The 26,535-nt window shown below is 39.9% G+C and overlaps 1 protein-coding gene across 6 annotated transcripts in view; it reads left to right on the forward strand.

Moving 5' to 3' along the window:
* The window catches only part of LOC104566645 (ligand-dependent corepressor), a 50,849-nt gene that overhangs the window by 11,610 nt on the left and 12,704 nt on the right, over window positions 1–26,535 (forward strand). For 2 of the 6 annotated variants that reach the window (XM_088528695.1, XM_088528696.1), the window contains exons 2-3: window positions 3,126–3,218; window positions 4,583–4,627. The exons of 2 other annotated variants lie outside the window; for them this stretch is intronic. The gene's annotated coding sequence lies outside the window, so the exon portion shown is untranslated. Of the gene's footprint in view, window positions 1–3,125; window positions 3,219–4,582; window positions 4,628–15,813; window positions 15,899–17,509; window positions 17,576–17,988; window positions 18,070–26,535 lie in introns of those variants that run through there. 2 more of the 6 variants (XM_010213455.2, XM_010213456.2) reach the window with 2 other exon arrangements.

Below are 26,535 nucleotides of genomic sequence, written 5' to 3' on the forward strand. Positions count from 1 at the left end.
CCTCCTCTAAAATTAGGTCTCTCTCGAAAATCCGGATTTATCAAACTGCACAAAGTTAGGTCAAACCTGGCAAAGGATGCCTTTAGAAAAGGAGGTGATAACTTTAAGTGCTGTTTCATTACTTGCCTTGTTTGAAACCACTGACAGAATAACCGTGTAGCTCAAACAAAGAATTAAAATATTTTTGTTGTTGTTCTTCCGAATTAAATGAGGTATGAGTACCATACTAGGTGGTGTAGTTAATTTAGCTGAGAAATATTTCTGACAAATCAAGAGACAGGCAAAAGCAAAGGCCAGTCTGAGCAACAAAAGAAAACTGGTGAATAAATCTATCCTTAGATAGATGTTTCTAGTTTTCTTTTTTCCGTGGTAAGCCTAACCAAACATAAAACGACGTGTCTGAGGGGAAAGTGTGACTTCATTTGCAGGTGCTGGAACTAGATTAAACTGGTAGTCTTCCAGATGCCTCTTAAGCAATTTTGGAAAGAGGCAAAATACTTCTCCCTCCTTAGACAAATAGATTTGACCTTTCCTCTTATGAGAGATCAGGCAGTATATTCTTCTGAAGCCTTCGCTTCTTCATATCCTAGCATGAAACTTAGGGTAGTGTTTGAGGAAGGACTGGAAGGAGAAGATGGGTAGGTTCTGCCTTTTATTTGTAAAGCTTAGGAAGCCAAATAGAAATTATCTGGAAAAAAAGCTCTTCTAATAGCTTACTGTTTTCAGTTCATGAGTTAAGGGTTAGGGCAGATTAGAGACTTGCCTAGATAGATGCTTCAAGAGTACCTTTCTAAGGAAAGCTGCAGCAGAAAATGGTATACAAGAATATTTAATAGAATTCACTTACTTTCAAGCAATTATTTTTTTTTCAAGGCAAAGCTAAACATTATGCTCCTTTTTTGAGTATATTGCATCAAAGTAATGTAAGAAATCTGTAGAGATTCTGAAAAGGTACGGAATTATTCTCTGTACAAAATCACTTTTTGACTGGAAAATATTGAAACTTATTGGGTACAGTATTATCTTCCTAAACGTGACATTTAATATATGTAGAAGAGGCAGCAAGAAACATTCAGTAGGCTTTTCCTCTGCACAGGGGAGGGAGACCTGTCCGGATAATCTCGTCACGCTGGAGCTGCTGTAATAACACATCTCCGTGTGGCTCTGAACAAGCAGCGAGTCCCTCCAGGAGATAAAGGGGTGAGCAATAACTCAGATACCGTTGCCTGACAAATGAGGACTGTACCTCACTTATCCTAAAATAAGCAATGCTGCAATTCCACCCCAGGAAAACAAAATACATCTAAGGGATGTGTAACTGGAAGTGACTTTTCCTATAAAAACACAGTTCATGGTTTTGCACAGTTGTTTTTAATCTAGTGTAAACTTGAACTGTTGCAGAGAGGGGACCCTCTTACCACTGTCTTTGTGCTCCTGCCCTCGCTCGTGTAGGTGCCCGATGAACCAGGTAGGGAACTGATCCCTGACTCGTCTTGTCCCACTGTGCAAATGCGAGAGGAGAAGAGTGGGAACGACCTTGCAGTGTAAGTGTGGATTTACAGTGAATTAACGTGCCAGGTAAATCATAGACCAGAAAGCCTGCATGGCTTTGAAGCTGGCATGAAGGTTCCAGTCTAGTCATCTGCACAATAATCTGTCTTACGGTAACTTTGGATAAAGGAGTTGTGAAATTTTTAGTTGCTTTGCCCTGTTTTTATGGTTAATTTACGCATACTTTTCACACCCATGCATGCACGTATTTTGCTGTTGTTGCTTCCTCCCTCTCCGTCTTTAAAACTTACTTAGCTGCTGCCTTGTTAGTGAGCATCAGGTTGTGATAGGTCTCCACTCGGTAGATATTTTTCATCCAAGACAACCCCTGTGTGGCTGTTCCTTTTTGCTGGAATATGCAGGACCAACCAATCTTCGCCAAGTATCAAACTCCTCTTTGGGAGACGGATAGGATTCCTGTTCCTTTCCATCACTCCACAAGCAGAAACTGTGGATGTCTTGGCTATAGATGTCCAAAGGATAGCTTGCTTCAGAAATCAATCTGCTTAGCAGTTGTCAAGAGGAGGGAAGATCTTCAGTCTCCTGTTTCCTCGTGATGGTGCAGAGCAACTGAAGCACAAGCCTCCAGACTGGAGCTTGTTCTTTAGATACAGTGACTTGATAGGCAGAAATGTGGCTTCTGTGGGGGTGTTTTTCCTCTGTGCATAAGTCTTCCTGAAAAGCAAAGGCCTGACAGCCCTTGAAAGATGAATACTAGTTATTTAAACTTCTGCATTTCAGCATATGTGGCTGAGAAGTAAATCTCTTACAGATTTTCCAAAGGTGCAGTCAGTTCTGTCCTCCTGTTGCCTGCCCTTGCAGCAGAATGCTGCAGGTGTCCAATGTGATAGGTAAGGGGGTGTTGTCGTTATTGGGAAAGTAACTTAAAGGCGAGACCAGGGTGAGGAGGGTTTATTCCCTTTTGTGAGTAGCTGAGCTAGCTGTTTTGGTTCCTTTCCCCAGTGACCACATGAATAAATCCGAACAATACGAGGTTGAGTTGCACCTGTAAAAATCGACTCGTTTTCTTAGCTTCCTCCTGCTTCTGCACAAAGCCATGAGCAGCACAAGTACTGGAAGAACCTGCTGCGTAGGCTTATGCTAACCATATGTTAACATTGCTTTAAAAAAATTAAACCCTACCTCCTGCAGAACTCGATTTGTTGTTGAGAAGAGCTTTCCTTTTGCTGGAGTGAAAGGGAATTTTTTCAGTCCCTGGCAATTATGTGAGGAGGAGATGGCTATTGTTACTGGCTCAAAAATGGCCCAAAACTTTTGATTTTCCTGCTACCTGATGCCTCTGCAACTCCAAACTGTTTTTCAATGTAAATATTCAGCTGACTGTCCTCTGCTGCTGCTTCTAGGTTACTTTTGGTTTACTCGTTCTTCCCTTACCCCCAGGTTTTCTCAACATGGAGTGTTTGAAGTAATTTTTCATGACGCATTTTGTTTCTAAACTAACTTTGTTTTCTCTTTAGGTCATTTATGTATTTGTATTCGTTAATGTTTGTAGCATCTTCAAATGTAGTATCCTCTGTGAATTGAACTAACATGCTGTTTACCCTTTCTTCCAGATCCAGTTTCTGATCCTACTTCCACATTTGGGAGTATGCAAGGGACAAACACATCTCTTTGCGTAGCTTGACTGGATATCCCAAGACTAGGATGTTAGTATACTTAAACATTTTTTTTTTCATTAAAATGTTGCCAGTATCTTAAATGCAAATAGATAATATATTTTTTGAAATGTAATTAGCTTTATTGGAATTATGCATTTTCAGAATCCTGCTGGTAGATACAGTTTCTCTACAGTTTGACTGGTGCTTGTTAATGACTTCAAAAATGGATGCACGAGTAAAAGGATTTCACAGTTGTTTTTAAATGAGCCAGGCTTATTTAGCAGTATTGTTTTAGTATTCATTCTTGAAAATCTTGGCTCCTGTCTGAGAAGCTTTACTGCAGATTAATTCGGGAACATATAAAATCTTTAGAATGTGTTCAAGATATAGATATTTATGAAATACCACTTCAGACTTCTTAATGCATGAGTGTAAGCCCAGGAGAGATTTTAAATACTTGGAATAGTGAAATATTCTATTATTCTATTGAAATAGCTGCATCAAATAACCTCAGTGCACAATATTTTAACAGTTGCTTTTTTCTTTTTTTTTTTTTTTCTTTTCTTTTTGCTCTGCATTGCAGATTAGATAATTCTGGTACTTGTCTGGAAGAAGATCTTATGCTAGACTTCTTTTGAAAATGCGATAATACAGCCGCCTTTTAAATGTGTTTTGTGATCGTGTAGCTATTGCAAAACAAGATATTGCATGGTTTCTGTTATGTAAGCAATTGCCTTGCAATAATTAGCAGTTCAAAGCTGATGAAGTCAGTGTTAAGAAGTCAGTGTTAAGATAATGTACTATTTTTGAAGTATGTATTCTTGACTTGATCACCTCTTGAAGCATCTCGTGTATTCAAATACTACTATATTTAATTGAATTATTTATTGAAACACTATTGTAAGCAACTGCTTGAATTACAGAAGTGAATTTGATGCTGATATCTCACATGTTCACAGAATCACCGAACGGTTAAGGTTGAAGGGACCCCTAGTCCAACCCCCTGCTCCAGCAGGGGCACCTAGAGCACGTGGCACAGGGTGGCATCCAGGCGGGTTTTGAAGATCTCCAGAGAAGGAGACTCCACAACCTCTCTGGGCAGCCTGTTCCAGGGCTCTGTCACCCTCACAGGAAAGAAGTTCATCCTCATATGGAGATGGGAACTCCTCGTGTTTTAATTTATACTCCTTACCCGTTGTTCTGTTGCTGGCCACCATCGAGAGGAACATATGTTGAACCTAACCATGGGTTTTGCAAGATCCTCCTCCCTACTGTTCTTGTGTGCTTCCACTTTTGTCCCCTTTTAGATGAAAGGAGCCTTCTCGTCATGTGGTTTGAATTCATTTTGTTATTAAAGCTGTTATCAATCTTCCTAGCTAACATGTTAAAGTAATTACAGTTTCTCCGTTTAGGTTTCTCACTTCTGCTGTCCAACTCTATATGGGTAGTAATTTTAGGTAAGATTGCAGTTCTCCTTTGGTGTTCTCCTACACTGACAAACATTCTTAGAAGAATTTGTGCTAGGCAAGTGTAGTATTTTTGAAAACTGGTACTTTGTTTTGGTAGTGGCTTGATTCTTCTTGTCACCCCTCTTGTGTTGTGTGTGTTGTTGTTGTTGTTTGTTTGTTTTTTAAAAAACATCTTTGAGTCTTATTATTTGAATTTTACAAAGTCTGTTTAAGCAAAATATGTCCTGGAAGTTTAGTACTTCCTGAGGCTGTGGTTGTGAATGTGTTTATGCTATCAAGGAACACTTTAAAACAAACAAAACCACTTTCTGAAGTGCTTTTTCACCTCTGAAGTTTATAAAATTGACACAAGTGGCGAGTAAGCTATTCGTCTAACATTCTGTTTTCCTGGCTTCTTGCTTATACCATCTTCTGCAATCATTGCTCATTCTTCATGCCATACTTTATCTTAAGATATCTGCAGTTAGTGCTGCTTCAGACTTTCTTCCTTAGGATCAGATGATTAGCACATAGCCTGCAGAAGCACCATTTGTATAGCATTCCTTCGTTATTTATATTGTTGTACTGCCAGAAATTCCTAGCTGTAGACTAGGAAATCCATTTATGGAATACTTTCCTGAAAGGACAGATCAGAAGTTAGAAAAAGAGCTGCATTGGATGTAAGTGGACAGTGACCCTGACCTTAAAAGCTGAAGCTTTTCTAGCAAAGTAGCACTCAAAAATGTAAAGTGCTTCTGTTTCTTCATAGAGGGGTTGTTACAGGATATTTCAGTCTCCACTGAGTTCAGTCCCACAGTCTAGTGTGGAATGCTAAGTGGAAAAAGCTTTGTGTGCAGATTACCTGGATGTTCAATTCAGACTCCAAACAAAGGATCAGTGGTAAGCAGAGCCTTAGAAGCTGGAGTATTCTCCTAGTGTTTCTTTGTTTTCTTAGGCCAGTTACTTAACACCAAAGATGGTCTAAGTATTAGAGACCTTTCTGTTGAGGTACCTGTTGTAAAATTGGATCAAGAATGGCTGATGTGCAGAAACCCATAAGTTGATTGGCTGTAAGGGACCGTTCTGAGGGTCTGCCACAATGCAGTAGTGTTGAGAAACTTAGGGTAGAGGAAAATATGGAATTGCTGTCTTAAGTTCTGCTCACGTACTCTGTTTCCAAGGAAAAAACTCCAACTAGACTAAAGTTCTGAGAGGGGAGCCTGGCCTTGCTTTAATACCTTGATTAAAGGTTGGACTTTGTAAAAGGCCAAGTGTGAGCTGTACTTAGGAATTCTAGAAGCTCTGGAGTGAGCACAGTTGAAAAGACTGAGCAGTGATGAAAAGTGGCACAAAACTTTGACTTGAGGAAGGCTTAATGATGATAGTGGGAGCTACAATTACAGTTAAATACTGGGCATAATTTTGATATCCTGTGTGGTCATCAAGTATGATATATTCCCTATCCTATAAATTTTCCATCCACTGAATCCTGGGGGCTTTATTCTGAATGTGATCTTCAGCTCTGAGCCAGTACCTAGTTCAAGTATCTGCCAAAGTGAAAGGTGTTCCCAGGGAGCAAACAGCAAGGTTAAACAGAGCTCTTGGTTTCTGCAGTGTTACTAAGTTGTCCCTGGTCCTGCCACTTGTTCCTGCTGACATAACTCTATCAGGTCGGGATTTATTACTCTAGAAATAGTGTGTGTGTTTATATAAATATATATATGTGTGTGTGCATGTGTTAGTATTCTCTTCGGTTCAGTGAATGTACAGTTATTTGTACTGCAGATCAAACAGAAGAGTGTGAGTAGAAGTGACTAGTTTTAAGCAGTCTTTTCTCCAGTCATTGTTGCTATTGAGGAAGAAAAAGATAAGCTAACTGTAATTCCAAATTTAGTCATATACAAAATAGCCTAGAGAAAGTAGGCGGCTCTCGTGTAAGTTGTGTCTATAGGCATATTTTGTGGAACTGATGATGTATATCTGAAGCTAAAAGGTTAGTAAAGTTCAAAGAATTGCTGTATGAAATGATGCAGATATTACACGGCTTTAGAAATGGGACAGATTTATCGAAAACTTGCTCTTTGGGAAGAATGCTTCCCAAAAGAGACTGCTGCCAGTCTGGATTGAGTAATGCTCCACTGTGCCTGGCAATGGCAGTTCCCACGAACTGCTTATATGGTACCAAATTGCTTTACGGCTATAATCTGTAGTTATAAAGTTCCCAGCACCTGTGCTAGCAACTCTGCCTCCAAAGGAATATCAGGGCTTGCAACTTCTAAGGTTATATATATGCAATAAACATGCAAATGAAGCACAGGTAAGGATATTTCTGCTAACGTTATAGTGATAATCCAGCTTTATCTTTGGTGCTATCCCAAAGAGTTATCGTGTGCTTGCTTTGTACCATTGTGCTGTTGCAGCTTTTGTCGTGCAAATTAAAGCTCGTGGGGTTAGTTAGCTTTACTGTGCACCTATTACACTGTTTTTGCTTTGTCTTGTGGATTCACACGTGCATCACTGAAAGTGTGTCTCTGTGACAACTGTTACATTTAGACATTATGTTCTGCTTTGTAGCTAATATGAGTTCTATGCTAATGCCTAAACTCTTAAGATGCTTCCCTCCGCATGCCAGTCTTCCTTTTCCCCCTTCCACTGCCCCCAAGTTATCCTTCTATTTTTGTGCAGTTGCTTGCAGTGCCCAATGGGTTTGGCCTAGATCATCCTTTCTTCTTTGCTGTAGAGATTATACCTGAACAGTCCATTTGGTAAGGATGCTTTTCCAGAGTTTCAGGGAATCCACCTTAAAACATAAAAAAAAAAAAAAAGGCCATATATACCTTTTTTCATTCCTTTATATCAGTGACTCTTGCTCTGTCCCCTCATGGCTGCCACACACACAGATGCTCTGTTTTGCTCTATCTGTTGCAAGATGTTGCAGCCTTTTCCCCTCACCACCACCTGAGTCTTGTGTAATCTCTGATCTGGCAATCACAGATGACAGAGTAAAAAGGCATTGATTTAAGCCAGTGATGAATGACAATCTATAACTGAGCTTTCTGGTGGAAAAGGAGGGGAAACCAAGATGATCTCTGCAGTGTTTGCTACATCACAGCTATGGCTTAGCAGATGCCTTTTCTGCTGGCAGTCTATGGTTCAGCAGACTCTGCAGTTTGTGCCTGCCCTTTTGGGGCTGTTCTTCAGCTGAGTTGTTCTAGGTCGGGTTCACTAGGTTGTAGAGAGTGATGTGGTGAAGGATTGCGCTCCTGGGGTTAAGGAGAAGAGCTTGAACCTGTTTAAATAGAGCTGCTGCAGAATTCGAAATGCAGCCGGGAGCTCGGGTGGTTTAAGCACACCTTTAATGTCCTTTTGTACAATATCAATACATATCTTTTGAGGCCAAGGTGGAAGTCATTGGTGTTTTAAGCTTCATATATACAACTTGTTGGGGGAAAGAGGGCTTTGAAAATGATTTGAGCCTCTGCTGTACCCACCTGCCAGGACAGCTGACTGCCTGATCAGGTACCGGCCCTGCTGTGGCCATGAAGGCAGCTGGAGCAGGGACCTGACCCCGCTGGAAATATAATCTCTTCTGTGGGAGGTATTTTCCAGACAGATCAATTCTCTCTACTGCAAGGCTATTCTAATGCTTGTGCGGGGGTAACATAAGATCCCGGGATAAATACTGGTAGTTAATGAATGTCATCTCAACTTTGCTTGGCAGTGTAGCATTAACAGGCTGTCTCCAAAGAAGAAAAGTTTCAAGATTTTTTTTTTCCAGTAATAAGCAATGCAGTACTACTATATATGGAAAAGGATCCAAGAAGTATTAATGTAATCCAGATAAATATATATATATATTTATTGGTTCTCTAATGTTTTGTGCTGTAGAGCACTCATTCTTGGGCTGATTGGCTCTTTTAATCTCTTCAGAACCTGCCTGTCTCTGGCTTGTATCGCTTTTTCTCAGTGAAAGATTTTCTATGATAGCCTGCTAGGACTTTGGACTTAGAACAATTAAAGGTGCCACCTTTGGACTGAGAGCCTAAAAAAAGGCAAATATAGTTTTGAATACATTTTGCTGTTAAAACATTTTTTCTTATCTAGATGTAATTATACAATTCAGGAAAAACTTTTTTTTTTTCTTTTCTGTTAGAGAGAGCAAAAGGACTATTATTGAAATTCTTCTCTTGTTGTCCTTTGGCATTCTGTGATGTCTGGGTTTTCTGGCTCATTTTCTAAAGTAATAAGTTGCAAATATTTGTGCGAAAAGACTCCAGGATAAGGTCCTGCACTGGTGGTGACAGCTAGTCATATAATATGCTCCTTAGACTTGAGCTAAAATGTAAAGCAAAACCCCCAGTTCTGATGTGAACAGCTAGCCAGATTAAAGGGATGCAGTATCTACAAGCCAGAAGATCTTCTGTCCTTCCCACCCCCACAAATCCCCGTGAAGATTAAAGCTCAGTCTGCCACAGCAGTCAGTGCACCTTGACTTGACACCAAGGCAGACACTGCGAAGAGTCCTTGGGTTTTCTTGAACTCTCCTGCGGAGACTTTTCCTTGCAGATGGGGAGGTTGTGTTAATTCTCTTTTAGATAGCAGATCCCAAAAATTCCCCTGGGGTGGGGAGGGGGAAAACGATCCATATTATGGACCACTTTTGTCTCTGGCAACATGAATTTATAATTTATATATATATATATTTCCTTTTTTCTCTTCTTTTGGCTGTAGAGTGGAGAGATCCTTCTGCCAGTTAGTACTGACCTGGGATGGGAAGACCTGTTTCCATTTTTTGAACTATTTTTTGGACTGCGTTATTGCTTCTTCACTTGTTCTCTGTGCGTCTTCCTTCCTGTAAAGGAGATGAGAACTCGCCGTTGCAGCAGATGCTGGGAGGAAAAAATGCATGAGATGTTGAGGGGCTTTGATAACAAAAGCCAAGCTGACACCTGATGTACCTAAATTCTGGAGTGCAGGGATACGTCTACCCATTTAGAAACTGGTTTGTAGGTGGTTGGCAGGGCTCTCCGTTGTGCAGACGAGTACAGTGCAGCACCGTTGCTGTCAGGACGCGTAGCTGCCTTCCCACCATACTTAGCTCATTAACTTTTAAGTGCCTTGCTGCGAGTATGATATTCCATCAGAGAAAATGCTCTTAGACTTAATTCTCCAAGGGAGAAGAATTGCATTTGCCTGAAAGGATGCTTGAAGAGGAAAGTGCAGATGGGCTGCTACAGTTTCATGTTTAATAAAGTTACAGGCCAGTGGTGGAATGCAGTGAATCAACCTGGGGGTGCGGACGGCTAAAAGCACTCGCACGCAGTCTACTGCTCTGTTAGCTTTTCATGCCTTTTTTGTTTCTCATCTTACTACTGTGATGTGCTACCGAAACAGTGAAATGGCTGTTTGGCAGCCATGGGGCCTCGCTGGCCTCTTGACTGCTTCATGTGAACTCTGTGTGCTGGAGATGCTGCTCCGTAGCGAATAAAGCGTTAGCCTGGGCTCGAGGGCTGCTTTTCTCTCCAGCTCTGGTGGCCTGTTGAGGGACCTTGGCAGATTATTTCCCTTTTTTTTTTTTTTTGCCTTGTGCTCCCAAGGTATTCTAGCAACAAGCAGTATAGAAGAAGTAGGCATTACCATATAGGACTTAGTTCTACACCTGTTCTCATCGTCGAAGTGCTGTTTTAAGCAGTTGTTATCCTACCTCCTTTCTATAGGTAGGACTTTTCTGTCTGCATGTGTTTATACTGCTCTTAAAAAACCTTCTGTTGATCTTGAAGGTGCACAGGGGAAAGCCCTTGTGCTTACTCAACTTTTCTGTTGCCTTTGGAGCAGGGATGTCTACAATTAGTCCCTGAGCAGTGCAGTTTCAACTAGCATAAAAAAAAAATGTATGGGCTTGAACTCTGAAAAATTACTGAAGATGTGCTGCTTTTTCCTTTGTTCTCTACAACATAGACTTGAGACAGTTGTTTTCATTTCTACTTGAGATTCTTATAAAAAGATCTATAATAGGTGGATGCAATCTTTTATTATGTTGCATGAATAAAGAATATGTTCAACGTAATTATATACATGTGCTGAGGCTTGATGTATATTAATAACTGTCCTGTTACTTTTTTTTTGTAAATTCTCCCTTGTTCCTTGGTCTTGCCTTTCTATTAAGTTGCCTGTGTCAGAAGCATTTAAGTTTAATAGATTTTTGTCCTAAAAGGAACAGAATTCCCGGTTGCATGTAGACTGTAGGATTTTTCTGAATTAATTTCTCCTTCAAATCCCATAGCAGTAGATAAATATATCCAATCTTGACCAAAGAATCTGGGTATGTGAAATCCATTAAAAGCTTGGTGTGATGGTGGTGGTTGCTTCTTACTAGTTAATGAGACTCTGAATATTATGAATGTAAATGCTGGAGAGGGTACAAGTGGAAGAGATCTTAAAGCAGCCAGCCCACATACTCACCCTGAACAGCCTCTCCAGAATCCTGGTATAGGTGAGCGTTGGTCTCATCCAGCAATTGTGGATTTTGTTGCATATCTGTAAAATGAAGGGTATCTTATGTCAAACAATTGGACTAGCTTCCGATTTTAGCCACGGCATCTTGTTATCTATTTGAGAAGCTCTTTTTCCTGTTTCTAAATATGGGCTTTTTGTGTGTTTTTTCTGTGTCCCCTCCTCTCCCCTCCCACCTTCCCAGCAGCAGTGTTGGATTGCATCTGCACTGGTAAGCAGCCTCAGTGACACAGCCTTTTTGTTATTTTTTACTCTTTCAGTCTTTATGTTCTGCAAACTTAGTGACTTTTCTTCCAAGTCAGAGTGAAATGGTAGAGGGCCACGAACCAACACTTGGTGGACCCCCCCTAGCTATGTTCTTGGTAGTCAAGTGATACTAATGCTTCAATAGCTATGACTTTTTTTTTTTTTTTTGATAATGCTTGTGAAAATATGTGGTGCCAGACCAAACATGCTACATAAATCCAAAAATATTTTATTGAACCCACTACCGTTGTTCATCAAACTGGTAGTCTCATAAAAGTAAAGTAGGGTATGGGGGAGTTTTTTGTTTTGGTTTTTGTTTTTGTAAGCCCATGTTGACAGATACTGGTTTTACTCTTAATTCTTCAGTTGTCAAGTTCTCTATGGGCTGCTCCTTTGTTTCTGAAAATTGATATCAGATTGAGACCCCAGTAATTTTCAGTTGAGCGTTTTGACGTTTCAGGGGCATATTTTCTTTTACCAGTCCCTTTGAACTTGCTCATTATTTCAGTGCTTTCTGTAATTGAACACTGCTTCAAATATTTCTTGATCAGCTCCCAGAAAACTAGCATTTTAAGACTGTCAATTTATAAATGTTAAGTAACACCTACTTGTTTAGTTCTGTTGAATGATCGTATGTCATTGCATTGAATGCTTGTTAATATACTACCAGATTCCTCTGTTTTTTTAAGCTAACATGCGTATGTGCCACCTTCTTGGTTTCAACTTTGCTCACCCTAGATTTTCATGTGTATCTTTGCTCAGATTCCTGACCGCTTCTGAATTGTGATTTCTGTTCTTCTCTGTGGATCCCCACAGCTTCTCATTTTGTCTCCTTTTGGACCTTGTTTTTATTAATAGAACAGATTTTTTTATACCCTGAAAGCAACATCAGGGATATATAGTAAAAAGTTCTGAAACAGTTAATTGTCTGCATCTTTGTAGAAATTTATTATCATCTCCCTTGGCTCAATTATTTTTAGATGTTTTCAAGTTGGTCTTTTAAAGTGCAAAATGTAAACATCTCAGGTTGATATTTACTATAAATATAGTGGAGGAGTTGGTTGTCTTGTTTTCTCATGGGACATTGTCTATAATATCCAGTAAACTTAACTGTCACCCTCGCTAGCACTTATTTATCTTTATCTGTAAATATCAAATCATAAACTAGATCTCAAAATTACATTTGTAGGGCTGAACAGCAGATGCATTTTACGTTTATTTTAATTTCTCTTTTCATGGTCCTTGTGGCATTGACCTTTTTTGAGTCATTTAACAATAGTAAAGATGAGTTTCAATGTTTGTTTCCCACACCAAATATAATTTGGCTTCTGATAAGTGACACATACTTTACTACTTTGGCTAGCTACATGGTTGGAATGGGAATATGTAGTGACTATTAAAGAGTATGTTTGAGCTGTGCTGTTGGGGCTGCAGCAGAGGGGTTGAATGTTTGAAATTCAGCCATGGCAGAGGCAGTTCAGAAGTATCTCCCCGTTTCCTTCATAAGAAGATTTGAAGAGAGTGATATTGGTGTATTCATATTGCTGGAGATTAGTTGGTGTCGCCCTTTCTCAGCTGCCCAAGCGCAAGTAGCCCTGAAAACAGCAGCAAAGCCATCAGACTGCTTCCCTCCAGTTCTCATCTTGAGACAGAACAGCTGTAAGTCTCCCTGCTTCTGTTGTACTAACTTGTCAGAGAAGAATAAATTAGTAAGTAAGCTCCACAGGTGGCAATAGCACAAGAGAGCAGACGTCAAAAGCCGCAGCGTGTTTGGGTGATGGTGTTTGGGCTCCTGGGAACACCCTCCTGCAGCGCGGGAGCTGCGAGGAAGGCTGCAGAGCATCAGCTTTCCCTTTGCGTGTAGTGACAAAGGAAAAGGAGGAGAGGTAAAGAACTTGATCTCTATCTTTGATGCAACTTTCATGTGAGTAGTAACGTGCCAAAGTGTCCCTTTTATGTGCCTTTAGTAAAGGGTTGGCTGATTACACTGCCAGTGCTCTTTGGAGGAATCCTGTGTCTCCTTTTCTCAGTGCGTTTCCATTTCTAAGCCTGTGCCTGAATGAAGGAGGTTCTGCCTCCATAGCCTCTCACAGAACAGCATTCATCTCTGATCAGGACTTGGTCCTCAGATGTTTTTCTTGGATAAAGTCTCTTCCCAAAAGAGGACCTTGTGAGAAGTGAGGCTTTACCTGGAGCTGTCTTCTCGCTGCAATACTGCGTGCAATACCCTGCAAGACCCCAAAGCTCAGCTTGGCCCTTCATGGCTCCTCATGGTGTGAGGATGGGGCTGGGAACTTGGTTAGATCTTTGTCTCTACTTGGAGTGATGACAGTCCTGGCTAGATGCCAACTGTTTTGGAGCTAGTTTCTGTCTGAAGTGGTAGAAAAGTTAAATAGTTGATAGTAATCCCAGCTTGATTATTTTCTACCCCTTCCTCTGCAAGGAGGCAAGTCAGGATTGATCCCTTTTGCTTCTCTCCCTCTCCCAACTCCTGACTTATGTATTTACTGGCCAGTTTCATCTGAACTTAACAAAGCAGTAACAATTAAATAGCTCAAAGCTTTCCCCAAGTTTTACCATCTGTAAGGGGTAAGTACTGAATAGCAACCCAATTGTAAGGCTTCCACCGAGGGGAAAACCTTGGACTGAGCTTAATTTTCCTCCGTTGGCTTTTGCTGTCTGAGCAGTCAGTGCATGCACATGTGCCACGTGTGTGCACACACCTCGACCCCTGTCTGCACAAGTCAAACTTTGGATGACCCTTGAAGTCCATCCTTCCGTCCTGGGCATCACGGGAGGCAAAGGCGCAGCGTGGGCTGGAAGGTGCTGTGTGCACGGGGGGACTGGGAGACACTTCAAGGCGAAAGAAGGCACAAGGATCCACTGGAATCTTTTGCAAAGCTTCATGAACTGTTGTTTTCTTGAGCAGTGTTCGGTTTTAAACTTCAACTAAATCTTGTTGGTTATGATTTAAAGTATTTTCATCCTCCCGTCTGTAACCAAATACCAGAAATGAGAGCAGAACAAAATTATTTAGGTGTAGAGGAAAAACTCTGGTGAAATTTGACCGTATTGAAAACAGAACAGTTGACTCATTTTGTTTGGGTTTCTGTGCTTGTTGCTGTTAGCATAAGAATGGTGCATCTGTACTCTGACTTTTGTCATTTGACGGAATATTCTAAGTGCCACTTTATTTTTAGAATTAATAATTATGTAATAATATAAACAGTTATGAAAATGTTTCAGGCTTGCTTTAGTGCTAAGTGCTTTCTTTGTTCTTTTGGTTTAGGCTTTTTTTTTTTTTTTTCTTTATTTTAACTAATTCCTCTCTTCCAAGATACAGCAGATGGATTTTTAATTCTATAGAATACAACATTCACAATGCTCCAGACATCTTTGGGTGTTACTGACAAAAAAAAAAAAAAGTTTTTCATTTATAGAACAGTGGTAGCACTGTAAGGGTTTTCAGCCGTATGGCTACTGTAATTGCAAAGAACCTCTCTAAAAGATAAACCACCAAAATACTGGGATCTTCTCCTTTCTTTTTATTGTGCTATTCCTACAACTTGTCCATCGGTCCTGCTCTTCAGCTGCTGCAAAGTGTCAAATGTCAAAATATAGATGATGAAGCTGTAAAAACAAGGAGTTTAGCAGCAGCAGCCATGTGAATTTCTGTTCCACTTAAAATATGGAAAACATCATCTGCCAAATGGCAAAGGACAATTGGTAGAAAAAGCAATGTTCTGTGCAGCCTTCTAAGAGCAGTGACAATGGAGAGAAGAAAAATATAGAAAGGAGGCAGTTCCGTTTACAAGACTTCGTTTTCAATATGTTGTGCATGATTAACTATACACAGTTTCTCCTTTGGAGTCTTGGATGACTGGATATTACATGGTAGGGCTGACACTGACCTGACTGCATTGCACTCTGCATTTTGTGGGGGGAACGGGGCGTCTTGGCGGTTCTGCCAGTCTTTAGTGTAATTTTTGAATACATTCATGCTTCCCTTATTTGCCTTTTTTAATGTCAAGCATTGCACATAAGATGTTCTGCTGTTGCTATGCAACTGCTAAATCCAATATTTAATATTAATAAAAAACTGAGTGGCATTAGCATCACTGAGAACAGTGGGCTAGCAAACTCTGGTTGTACAATATCCAAGCTGCAAAACTTGGCAGGGATTTCATTGTGCTATTGCACGCATGGCAAACTGGGGGGCATGAGTCACTGGCAGATGCTATTTTAAGTGTGGGGAATTTGAGTAAAATTTTTGAGCTCTTTTGGCTTTTAACAATAAGAGAGGCTGGCTACTCTTGTTGTACTTCAAGCTGCATTTCAGTTATGAATTTTGAGGGGTGACTACCCATAAAAGTGTCAGCGTTATAAACCTCTGGGTCAATACCCTGATTCTCCTATTTTTCTTCTAGGTCAGGTTGATCGGCCCTTTCCCACTGTTCCTGCCACTTCCTGAAGCCTGAATTGGCTTTTTTGGGAGGCAGTGCTACTTCTCTGCCTGACAAGGTGCTGTTCAGTAGGATTGTTTTTTTTCCGGGTTCTCCTTTCACAAATTGCTCTCTAATCTCTCCCCTATTTCTTTTTGCTCTTGATTGTTACTTCCCCCTAACTCTTGCATGTTTTTAGTGTGTTCCCCACTCGGTGCTATTTACAATCAGATTTTTAGCATCGGTCTTTGCTAGATGTTATATCAAAGCTTGTGTTATGCCCTGGCAAAGCTTTTGGCCATTTTAACTAGTGTTACAGGCTAAAAATTCAGTAGGGTCCAGCATCTGTCATCTAATGATGTTAGTGCACTGGAACTCTTGCTGACACCCAGTGGGGGATAATGCTACTTGTCCTTTCCTTCTGAAGATGAGACTGCTGTCTGAATGATAACTGCAATATTAGATTTGTATTAGTCAGGGTTATTTTAGAATTATTGCTGTTTTGCAATGTAATAATTGATTTCTCTCACCACATGTGCTTAGTTTTAGCCTGGTTTCTTAAAAAGGCTCTTTCAGGTAGTTTATACGTCCCTGATTCACCCATACAAGTTTCTCCAAGGTTAAAGCTTTCATTTCTTTAAAAAGAAAAAAAAAAATCTGTTATTTCTTTCTCTGCCTCTCAGAGATCCAGGGAAGTAGGAGAAGTTGGCTTACCAGCTAGATGCAAACTGTTATAAAACATACAAAGCAGAAGTATTGGGCAGAGTGGGGGGATAAATACATACACAGAGGGAGTGAGAAAATCTTGAGTTTTGTAGCCATATTAGGGAATACATTTTTATGGGCAGGTGGAATTTGTCTGTCCCCTTTAAAATAGTCTTTGCACTTTTCATATTCACTCTGTTAACTTGTCTTCTCACAGTATTGGGTAGTTAATGGGTCTGTAGATTTTATTCCCAGCAGGGGTTTAGTGTAATATTGATTTAACATTTCCAAATAATGGCAGTAATTTTGAGAAAGGTTTTACTCTTTTGGAATAAACTAAAATGGGTTAGATTAAGTGAGACATAAATCATGACATTGAAGTAAATCAAACTGTGTATGTTAGATGCAGCTCTATGGCATGAGCAGTATCGTGATTGGTATTTGATTCCTTAAGGAAATGGCATTGCTCAATCTTTCCTTAGTATTTTCTCTTTGAAAATGTGCAACTTTTCAGGAAGAAAAAATGATCCTAAAACTTCCTGAAATTCAGAAAATTAACTGAGTGCCAATCGGAAGTGGAAGAGAAATTTTAAATAATTACAATGATGATTTAATTGGGAAAGCTTACATTATTTCAGTTTGGAGGCTTAAGCAAGAGAATATTCTCCTACAGAAATTACCTGGCATTGAGAAGCATATTGTAGAAGCTATAACTTACCCTTTTCTTTTCCAATTGGTTTATTTCAATGTTGTAACTCTGTTTTTACCTAGCTATTTACAGAAGTGCACGAGTCAGCGGGCTCTAGGTTCTGCTGTGGTTTGTCAGGAGTTCAGTCATCACGACTGACCCCTGCATCTTGTAATACTAAGAGAAAACACGTTGAGCTGTGTTCTTGGAACAGATAAATATAGAACTGCTGTTGTGAATATTCTTGTAGTGACGTGCTTGATCTAGAAAGCTAACAATTCTTTTATTTGCTTTTAGGGTTTGAAAGTATTCTAGAAGGCCTGTTTGGACCCGGATTATTAAAAGATCTCAGTTTGTTTAAAGGTATTCAATCTCTCTGTTTGTATCTTGTTCTGCATTTCTAATGACAGAAGCAGCCCCAGCTCTGCCTCTAGAAAATGTGTGTTACCGTGGTGATTTGTGCTTCCCCCCCCTCCCCCAGGCAGTGCTCCCAGTTAGTTTCATATTGGCTAAAATTACTAATGAGTGTGCGTTCATCTTTATGTAGCTGGGAGTGTATTTGGCAGTGCTCAGAAAAAACAGATTTGTTGTGCACAGATCAAATGCATACAGTTTGGTAATCTGGGGATTTAGAAATATGGCCGAAATGAAGCTTGCAGCTTCAGAATGCAGGCGAGACTGTTGTGAAGCAGGTATTTAATTTGGCATTTCTCTTTTGGCTCCAGTTATGTCGCGGTTTATGAATATGAAGTAATCTGCTATTCCTCTGATTTACAGACTGTGAGCCTGAAGGTGTTTCTGATTGGTCTTTTGATGAAAATTGTCTTTTCTGCTGCCTGAGAAGAGAAAAAGTGAAGGTAACAATGCAGATGTGTGAAGCTGGCAGTTGTAGGGGAGGGACAAGGTGGGGGGAGTTTGCTGCTCCTGGTGAACCGAACGCAGAAGATCTGCAACCTCCTACCCTTGGGAACAGGTTTTATGAATAAAATAATTCAGTTAATGGACAGAGACTTTCCTCTTCTACTTTCCTGGGTGGTATGTAAGGTGGATTTTTCTGTGCAGTGGCTCTTCATGATTTATTTTTATTTATTTAGAGTTCTTTGTAAGAGAGATCTTGTAGGGATCATGTAACTCTCTGCTGAGGAGGGCAAACTGTGACTTATATGCCTCTACTACAATCAGAGACTGGCCTTCTCTTGCTATGAAAATGTGGTCTGTTTTAACAACTGAGTCGTGTTCCATATCTTAGAATCTCTTCTCCCTTTGGGCCATGTCCTTTTGTTAAAAGGCTCATATTTGGCAACGTTTTTACTTGTTTATAACCAGGTCACAGCCTAAACGTGGGCAAGTCAGCTTGGCTGCTGTGATGCACTTGCAGCCTGTGCTTTTAGATTATAGCTGTACGTGAAGCAGTGGCCAACACGCTACACGTCACCGTTGCTCATCCCGCGTGTTGCAGTAATGACTGCTCTGCAGCATAGCGAGGGAGGCTCAGCAGTCTGGGAGAAACTTCAGTTGCTTGGAAGGCTTGGGGACTGCTGCTTCCTGCACGAGGTAATGTGATATGCAGGCTGGATCTCTGTGCACTCACAGGTGAAACGCAAACACCCTTTCAGCTGCAGCAGTTAGCCAGTATGGAAGCCTGGCTCTTCTGTAAAGGAAGTTCCTTGCTGTTGACACTACTTGCCACGTTGCCCACTTATTTATTTGTTTGCTTTGTATTACCCTTTTTATTAAGACTTTGGGGTGAGGAGGAAAACCTTTAGAACCAATTTAAGTTACAAATCTTTCATTGTGACTGACAGCAGGTAAGTTCTATGGATGATTGTGCTGCTTGTTCTGTCCTGTTTGGCTTCCGTCATCTCAGAAAAGTCAGAATTCAGTGTTTATTGCAGTTCTAGCTAAGCCATTGAATTTAACCCAGAAATGAATTTTGCTGCATGGTCAGGAGCTGGTTGTAGGCTAGCAGATAAGGATCTCCTAAAAAGACTGTTTACATTTGAATTGTCCTCACAGGCCCACGGTGTCTAAAATAAAGCTGCTAAAAATCTGCCACTGGGGTGAAGATGAAAACCTAGGGCTTAGGTGTCCACTATGGAGTGTACAGATTAGATATCCTATCCAAGGTCCTCTTGGTCTTCTCAAGCTCCTACACAACCTTCAGTCAAAAGCTTAGATATCACTGTTTGTTTTGAAGGTACTGTGCTAGTCTTCTAGTTTCACTTAGTAAAACGTAGCCCATAATTATGAATATCACTGCAAACTGGTGATGTATACCTTATGCTATTGACAGTTATTTTCTTTAAAGATTCTCACATGGTTACTTGCTGTGCCGTGTGGGGATTTTAAATGGGCAAAAGGAAGATGCAGATGTGGTCCCATCTGGTGCGCCCTGGCGCTTTGGCATCAGTGGTGTAAAGAGACTATAGACCCTATATGCAGAACGAGATGGGACGCAGCACGGGGTCTCGCAGCTCTGTTAGAAGCCATGGATGAGGGGGAAGCAGGTTACAGGCTCTGAGTAGGCCAGAGTGAGTTAGAACAGAGCACTATGGACTTGCACAGCCTTTTCTGTCACTTTCCATTTTGGCAGCCAAAAGTGCTTTTTGAAGCCATTTTCTAGCTGCTGATTGATTAAACTGAGGTAGCAAGGAGAGCTTTCTATGCATGCCTGTTTGCTGGATGGCTGGGTATTGCTGAGTTTTCTGGAAGGTGAGTAGAGGGGATATTGAACCTCTCCAAATCAGACTTGTGACTCTTTCTCCTCATTGCCACTGGTGTTTCTGAGGCCTCTTTGGATGATGTAAGACTCTTATTGTCCTCTTTCCCTTGCCTGTCCTGCTTATATTGGTTCTGTTGTGGATTTTTTGAGGGAAGGAGGAATGTGTCCTTTTAGGACTAGTGAGTCCTTGAGTCCTGTTCCTCGTGTCCCCTAAGAAAGGCTGAAGTGCGAGTGCTTCCTTGCCCTTGTGGGTAGACCAAACTGCTGACCATTGCTGAGACCATTAGCTTCCAATTCAGCATCAGTCATCACCCTTTTTTTTTTTTTTTTTTTTTTTTTTTTTCTCCCCTCTCTTTTCTTGGGGATGTCTTCAAATGGTCTGAATTTAACAGCATCATAATTTGAAAGGAAACCTCTGATTCTTATTTGAGAACTTGATAATTTCATTTGATATGTAGATCTTCAACTGATGCATACAATTTAATTCAGAATACACTGGTTTTGTTTGAAAATTCTTCCTTGCAACAGCTGTGGTGATATCCTTAACTCTTCTTAAGGTGTTTGAGGTTTGAGCTCGAGTCCACCTTGTCTGTTCCATTACCCGGCATGGTTGCAGTTGTGCTCTGCCTCATCCTCTCTCCGGAGTTTTCCTCATTGTGGTTTGTTTTTCTGTTTTTGTTCATGTGCATCTTTTTACCTGTTTGACAGAAGTGGGTGATATGGGATGACTTTGGGTTTGGGCCTGTATAGGGGTGATTTAAACACTCTGTAACAGATATTGTGGCAGGTGGGGGCCAGATGGCCACAAACCGCGTAGCTGGGTGTAATTGCGGCCTTTTTTTCCAGTGACTACATCTCTACCAGTTTCCCGCTTGGATTAGGGGAATAGTTAAGCAGTGTACTAGATTTTGCATTTGAGCACATCTATGTACTTGGTTTGCCAGCATAAAAAAAAACAGTAAACAATCTTGAGCTTTTTCCTGGATTACATTTGTCCATATGACCTGTTATTTAGCTCTGGCCTCTAGGATGAAAGTTGGAGGTCATGATTAGTTTATTGGCAGAGATGTTTGAGGAAGAAACATGCGCTTGCTCTCCCACCCCATTCGATGATGTTAATTCTTGCTTTTACAAGCAATCAGATTCAATTACATGCATTCTTCAAAGGACAGGGAACCATCTGCTGAAGTATTCTGGAAAGATGAATTTATTTGTAGCAATAGTTCTGACATGGAGGCTGTGAGGCTGGAGCATACTAAGCAAATGCCTGTCCTTTTTTTTTTTTTTTTTTTTTTTTTTTTTCATCAAAATACAAGACAGTTTTTTGATAGAGAAGGAGAATTAAATGCCCTTTGAAAGGGATGATAAAGTAGGCAGAAAAATCCCCCAGACATTTCTGCCCACTTCCATAGAGTTATACAATGATGTAAAACTTTTAGAAATTTCTGATTTTCTTCCCTCTTTTATTTTTCATTTACCACAGCTGTCTCAATGATCAGATGGAGAATAATTAGTTATATGAGGATCTGCCACTAGGTTAATAACACGGGTGTCTGTATACAGAAATTCATGTACATTGATGGACATGAAAGACAAAAAGAGTTCTTAGCTGTACCTGTCTCGCCGTGAAAGTAAATCATGTTCTGTGTTATCAAACATGATGAACAGCTTGAATAATCTGAAAATGTGGCAACTCTCAATTTCTTAGTCTTCATCCTTTATAGGATGATTTAAGTTTGCAAAGTCTCTTTTATCTGATGTTTTTTCCTTCTAAAATCTTTCAGTACAGAGAAGACTATGGATTTGGACAAATAGAGATTTAAGTGTGCTTGATTTTTTTTTTTTCTCTTAGTTCTAGGTCTTATTTTACTTAGCCAGCCCTGAAAAATTAACTAAGCTGTTGGTGCAAAGGGAATTGGAGGCTCAATCTAGAACATTTGCATCAAATCAGGTAGTATCTACTGTTCTGCTGTAATTTGCTCCAATTTGGAGTGCAGTGCCTAGCTAAGGATTCAGGTAGATAAATGGAGAAGAAAGCCCCAATAATGAAGGGGCAGATGCGAAGGAGCCTTTTAAAGAAGGATTGAGAGTTGAGTATATTCCTCTGTAGAAAAAAAAAAGACCATTGTTTACAGATATATGAAGTAATTCATATTTATAAAAAATTTGGGGACTAATGTAATTAGAGCAAGAAGAGCAATGCTCTTAAGCATGTTAACTATTTTAGCTACAGATATATTTAAACTACAAAAATAGGAGTCATCTTCTCTCTTGCTAGGGCCATTTTCTGGAGTCTCATGTTGCTGATGGCAGAAAGTTGAGTCTAGTCTTTGTAGTACTATAAAGTGCCCTGGATCCAGTGTCAGGATCTCTAACGTTTCCAACCTTTGAAGGAGTCATATCGGAATAACTTTGAATTGTAAAATATTTAGGATATTTTAAAAGCTCCTAATTTCTTTAAACGAACAAGCAACCTTAAAAGTAATATTATGCCATTACTTCATTATGATAAGTCATAATAGTGCCCTCTGAATCTGATATCTTTTTACTGTGAAGGAGCGTAAACAATGAAAAATGAACTGTGGTAAGTGTCTGAAGAATTCCGATGAGAACCTACTGCTATTAAAGTGTTAACTCCTGAAATAATTGAAGATGGAGAAGGAAATATCTGAAAATGAGTTGAAGTTGCAGAACTCTTAAGGTTTTGATGGGTTTAAAGTGTGTTTAAACTGTGTACAGTGATCCTAAGTGCGCTGAGAGATTCTTTAAAACATTTTTTTAATGGATTTCATCACTTTAAAAAAAACTCAGGCATTTAGACTGTCAATTTTATATTGGGTGATTTTAAAATAATTTGTTATGGAGGTTAAAGCCTGAAGAGGCAGTTTGTAATAATCTCCAGCTATGTTCACTAGTAACACTGGGTAACAGTTTTGCTGGTACACAAATGTGAATGTAAGCTTTTTTTTTTTTTTTCTGTTGACTTTTCTTTTTCTCCTAGCATAGATAATTATAATCAGTAACTGTGCATCAGTTAGAACTGGTTTGATTTTGATAAATCTGACCTCAATTGTCTCGGTTAATAAGGAAATAATATTTCTTAAGTATGAAAGTATGTATGTTCAGGTAGGAAAGGTTGCAAATTGTTCAAGAGGATGCTCAGAATTGAAAATGATCTTGATATGCTAGAGAAACTGCATAGAAGAGACAAAAATTATTTATCACATCCTGAGCTAAAGATGCCTAAAAGGTGTTAGGGTCACAAAAGTAGAAAACTCTTTTGGGGGTATGTCAAGTGAGGTATTTGCTTAATACATGGAGAGGAAATTATTCTTCTCTCTAAATGCTGGTGAAGCCTCAGCTGGATGCATGTTTTTTAAAGAAGATATGAATAAACTGGATAATATTGAAGTAGTAAGAATGGCTAGGTTGTGTTTTTGGTTTCTCTAAGGATGGATTAAAGAAATTGGGTTGATCTGGTTTTGAAGGCAGGAGGAAAAGCAGGAAAGAAAACAAGCAACATCTCTGCTGTCCGCAGAAAATAATAGTAGTAGTTTCTTTTTTTTTTCATTTATTTTATTAATAGATTATTCTCGTTTCCGTTGCGTTGGGGAAGACGAGCTAGGGGTGCCGAAAGGCTCCTTTCCTGCTCGCTGTTCCCAGCCTTGCCGGGCGCTGGGTGCGGAGCTCGGCCCGGGTCCGGCCTGCAGCCGGGCCTGCTGCCTCCCGCTGTCTGTCCACGCAGGTAGGAATTAGCTTGGACTGCTGCAGGTCACAGGTGCTCCCTGCCCCATCTCCGTGGGGCCGAAGCCTGAAGCCAGAAGCATCCTACCTCTCTCCCACACCTGCCGTATGGGGGCAGAACCGCTGTGTCCAAGTTGCCTTCGAGGAGGGTCTCTAGGTGTGGATCCAGCCCTGCAGGTAATGAGGCCGGGCTGTCCGGGGTTAGGCGGCTTCTCCAGGTCGTGCATTGACCTTGTATTTTGAAGGCTGGGGCCCTGTGTTTTTGAGCCTTTTTGACTTAATTGTCTTGTTATGTTATATATCCTAATATACAGAAAGTTCTTTGATTCTTTTGGATTCTGCAGAGGCCGCTCCAGGAAACCTTTCCTAAAGCATTACTGTTCAATCCAGGGATTCTGAGTGTTGTGAAGAAATTTGGGTGATGCTTGGGGAGTCTTTTCTCATGTGAAGAGAAGTACAAAGTGAACGGAAGAAATGGGGTGTTATAAATAGCCTGTAAAAATAACTGAATCTTCTAGGCTATTTCTAACTAATGGCAATTCTACCTAGGATTAATAATAACTTATATTTCCTATTACCTGTATGTTGAATTTGGAAACTTTGATATGACTCAGTACTGCAGAGTGAGAAGATAAGACTGAAGTTAGTAGATTGAAAAACAGTTGCTGTGAAGAAATGGTAAAAAGGCGGGGGGGGAGGGAAGAAGAAAACCTCTTTTGAGGTAGACTCGTGATAATAATCACAATCAAATATGTACTGTGAAAACTTACTAGCTTTCCCTTTAGGGGCAAGTGGTTGCAAAGACTGCTGGAATAATTGTGGCATACTAAGAAAATAAAGAAATGCAAAAACAAAGTTGAAACAGAAATTTTTCTAGCATATATGGCTCATCTAGTCAGCGTTACACTGAGGATGCTAGTAAACAGCTGAGCTCTTTTTGTTTTAATGTACAAAATTAAATCTGACATTTATATAACTGTGTCTTTCTTCACAATTTGCAATTTGACACTGATAAAGATCCATACAGGTAAAGGTGTGTGTTAGTTTGAAGGTAAGAACTGAGCCCTGGCCCCCCTACTTCTCCCTGCTTCTCTTGAAAGCAGATGCAATAATCCTTTATTCAGATATTCACCTGTGATTTGCTTAGTTTTGTCTTCCAAATCTTATTTTCATTTTTTTTCCCCTCTGTGTAGAAAATAGATACTTTAGTAAATTGGTGTTAGCCTAGGTAACTTAGTTGCACTCTTTGTGCATTATTTGTGTATGAATAATTTGGGGGAAGGTTGCTTGTGCTGAGGCCTGCTGCCACTGAACTTGGTTTGCACAGTCTCACTAAGCTGTGATTCTTGTTATGTAACATCTTAGTTGTAAGAAGTACTAGAAAAACTTTAAATATATTACTTGGGATGAGGGTTGCTGTGTTTCTGGGCTTCTTTCATAGTTGCAATCTGTGAAAGGGCAAAATGTCTGACCAGATTGAAGGGATAATATTTGCTTTCTTTCTAGATTTTTGTCCTTTGAATTAGAGATAAACTTTTTGCCATAGCTTGTGGGATATTAGCTAGAGGATGCTAACTAAATGTAATAGACCTCATCTAGTCAAGTCTTCTGCACATAAAATTGCTGAAGTTCCTCTTAAAGTAAAACTTGAAAAGCATTTGTCTTTGTCTGCTTAGATGATATTGCAATGTCTTCATGTGTTTGTTGTGCCTAGATTAGTGATGTTATTAGTTAATTTGCAAAAATGTCTCCTTTTTATGCAAACTGATAAGCTGGGTTTGCAACTATCCTGATTATTTCATACAATCATATTAAAGATCGTAACTCGGGGATAGCCTAGATTCAAGATGGCAGTTAATAACCAGGATGGATCTTATGTCAGGATGGATCTTATATCAAGTTTTCTCAGGGACAAAAGCAGTCTCAAAAAGAAAGTGCAAATATGTTCTGTAAAGTCGCACCTGAAGAACAACTCTTACAAAAATGTTAGGCTTATTTTCCACATATATTTCACTGGGGAATCCTATATTGACACTTTTTATATTTAAGACTCAAAAAAGCAATTATAGTTTTGTGAAGCTTTTGTAGGATTCCAGTGTGCCTGGGAGCTCTGCTGTCACAGCAGCAGCTGGGACACCAGTCAGCTCTTCAGTAGTTAACCAGAGAGCTGGAGTTCATATTCCTTAAAAGCATATCTCAAAAGTGCTGGTCTTTCCCATGAGAGCTGATGGGTTTAAGAGCAAGCTTGGAGTCTATCTGATATGCAAAAGCTGAAGTGATTTTGTGACTTTTACAACTTCCTCAAAATCCTGCCTTCTTAGAAAAATATCTTGGTTTATTCACCTGTTACCTCTATGGTGGCACGCTTCTCTTCTTTTGATTTTTTCAGATCAGCTACAACTTTGTCTTCATATCCTGTCTGAGATAGTGATCCCTATTGCTTTGGATGGGGAAAACTTTTGGAAGCTGTTAAATTAGAATTCTTACGGCCAGAGGCCATATTGTACATGTCAGAGTCCACTGCATAATTCATGTGACTGCTGAGTTCATTACCTTGCTATATGCTGCTTATGTAACCACATTTCATTAAACTTCCTGAGGTTGAGACGGGATAAACTTAAGATTTTTTTTTTTTCATTTTTTGTGAGTTATAAAGAAATTGCAAATCCAGTTTCCTTCCCTTTCTGCCTCATAATGAAACTTATCTGAAAGTGGCTTGTATGCTAGTGGCCAAAAAAAAAAAAAAAAAGGAAGCCTGGATATTATGGTAACTGATACTATGTAAAGGTTAACAAAGCAAAACACTCCCTAAACTCAAAGAGTGGTTTTGTATGCATTCCTGCCGTAGGTAAATATA

The sequence above is a fragment of the Tinamus guttatus genome, unplaced genomic scaffold (genome assembly GCF_059628265.1).
Source record: "Tinamus guttatus ecotype Peru unplaced genomic scaffold, ASM5962826v1 Tinamus_guttatus_pri_ptg000314l, whole genome shotgun sequence".
NCBI classification, from domain to species: Eukaryota; Metazoa; Chordata; class Aves; order Tinamiformes; family Tinamidae; genus Tinamus; species Tinamus guttatus.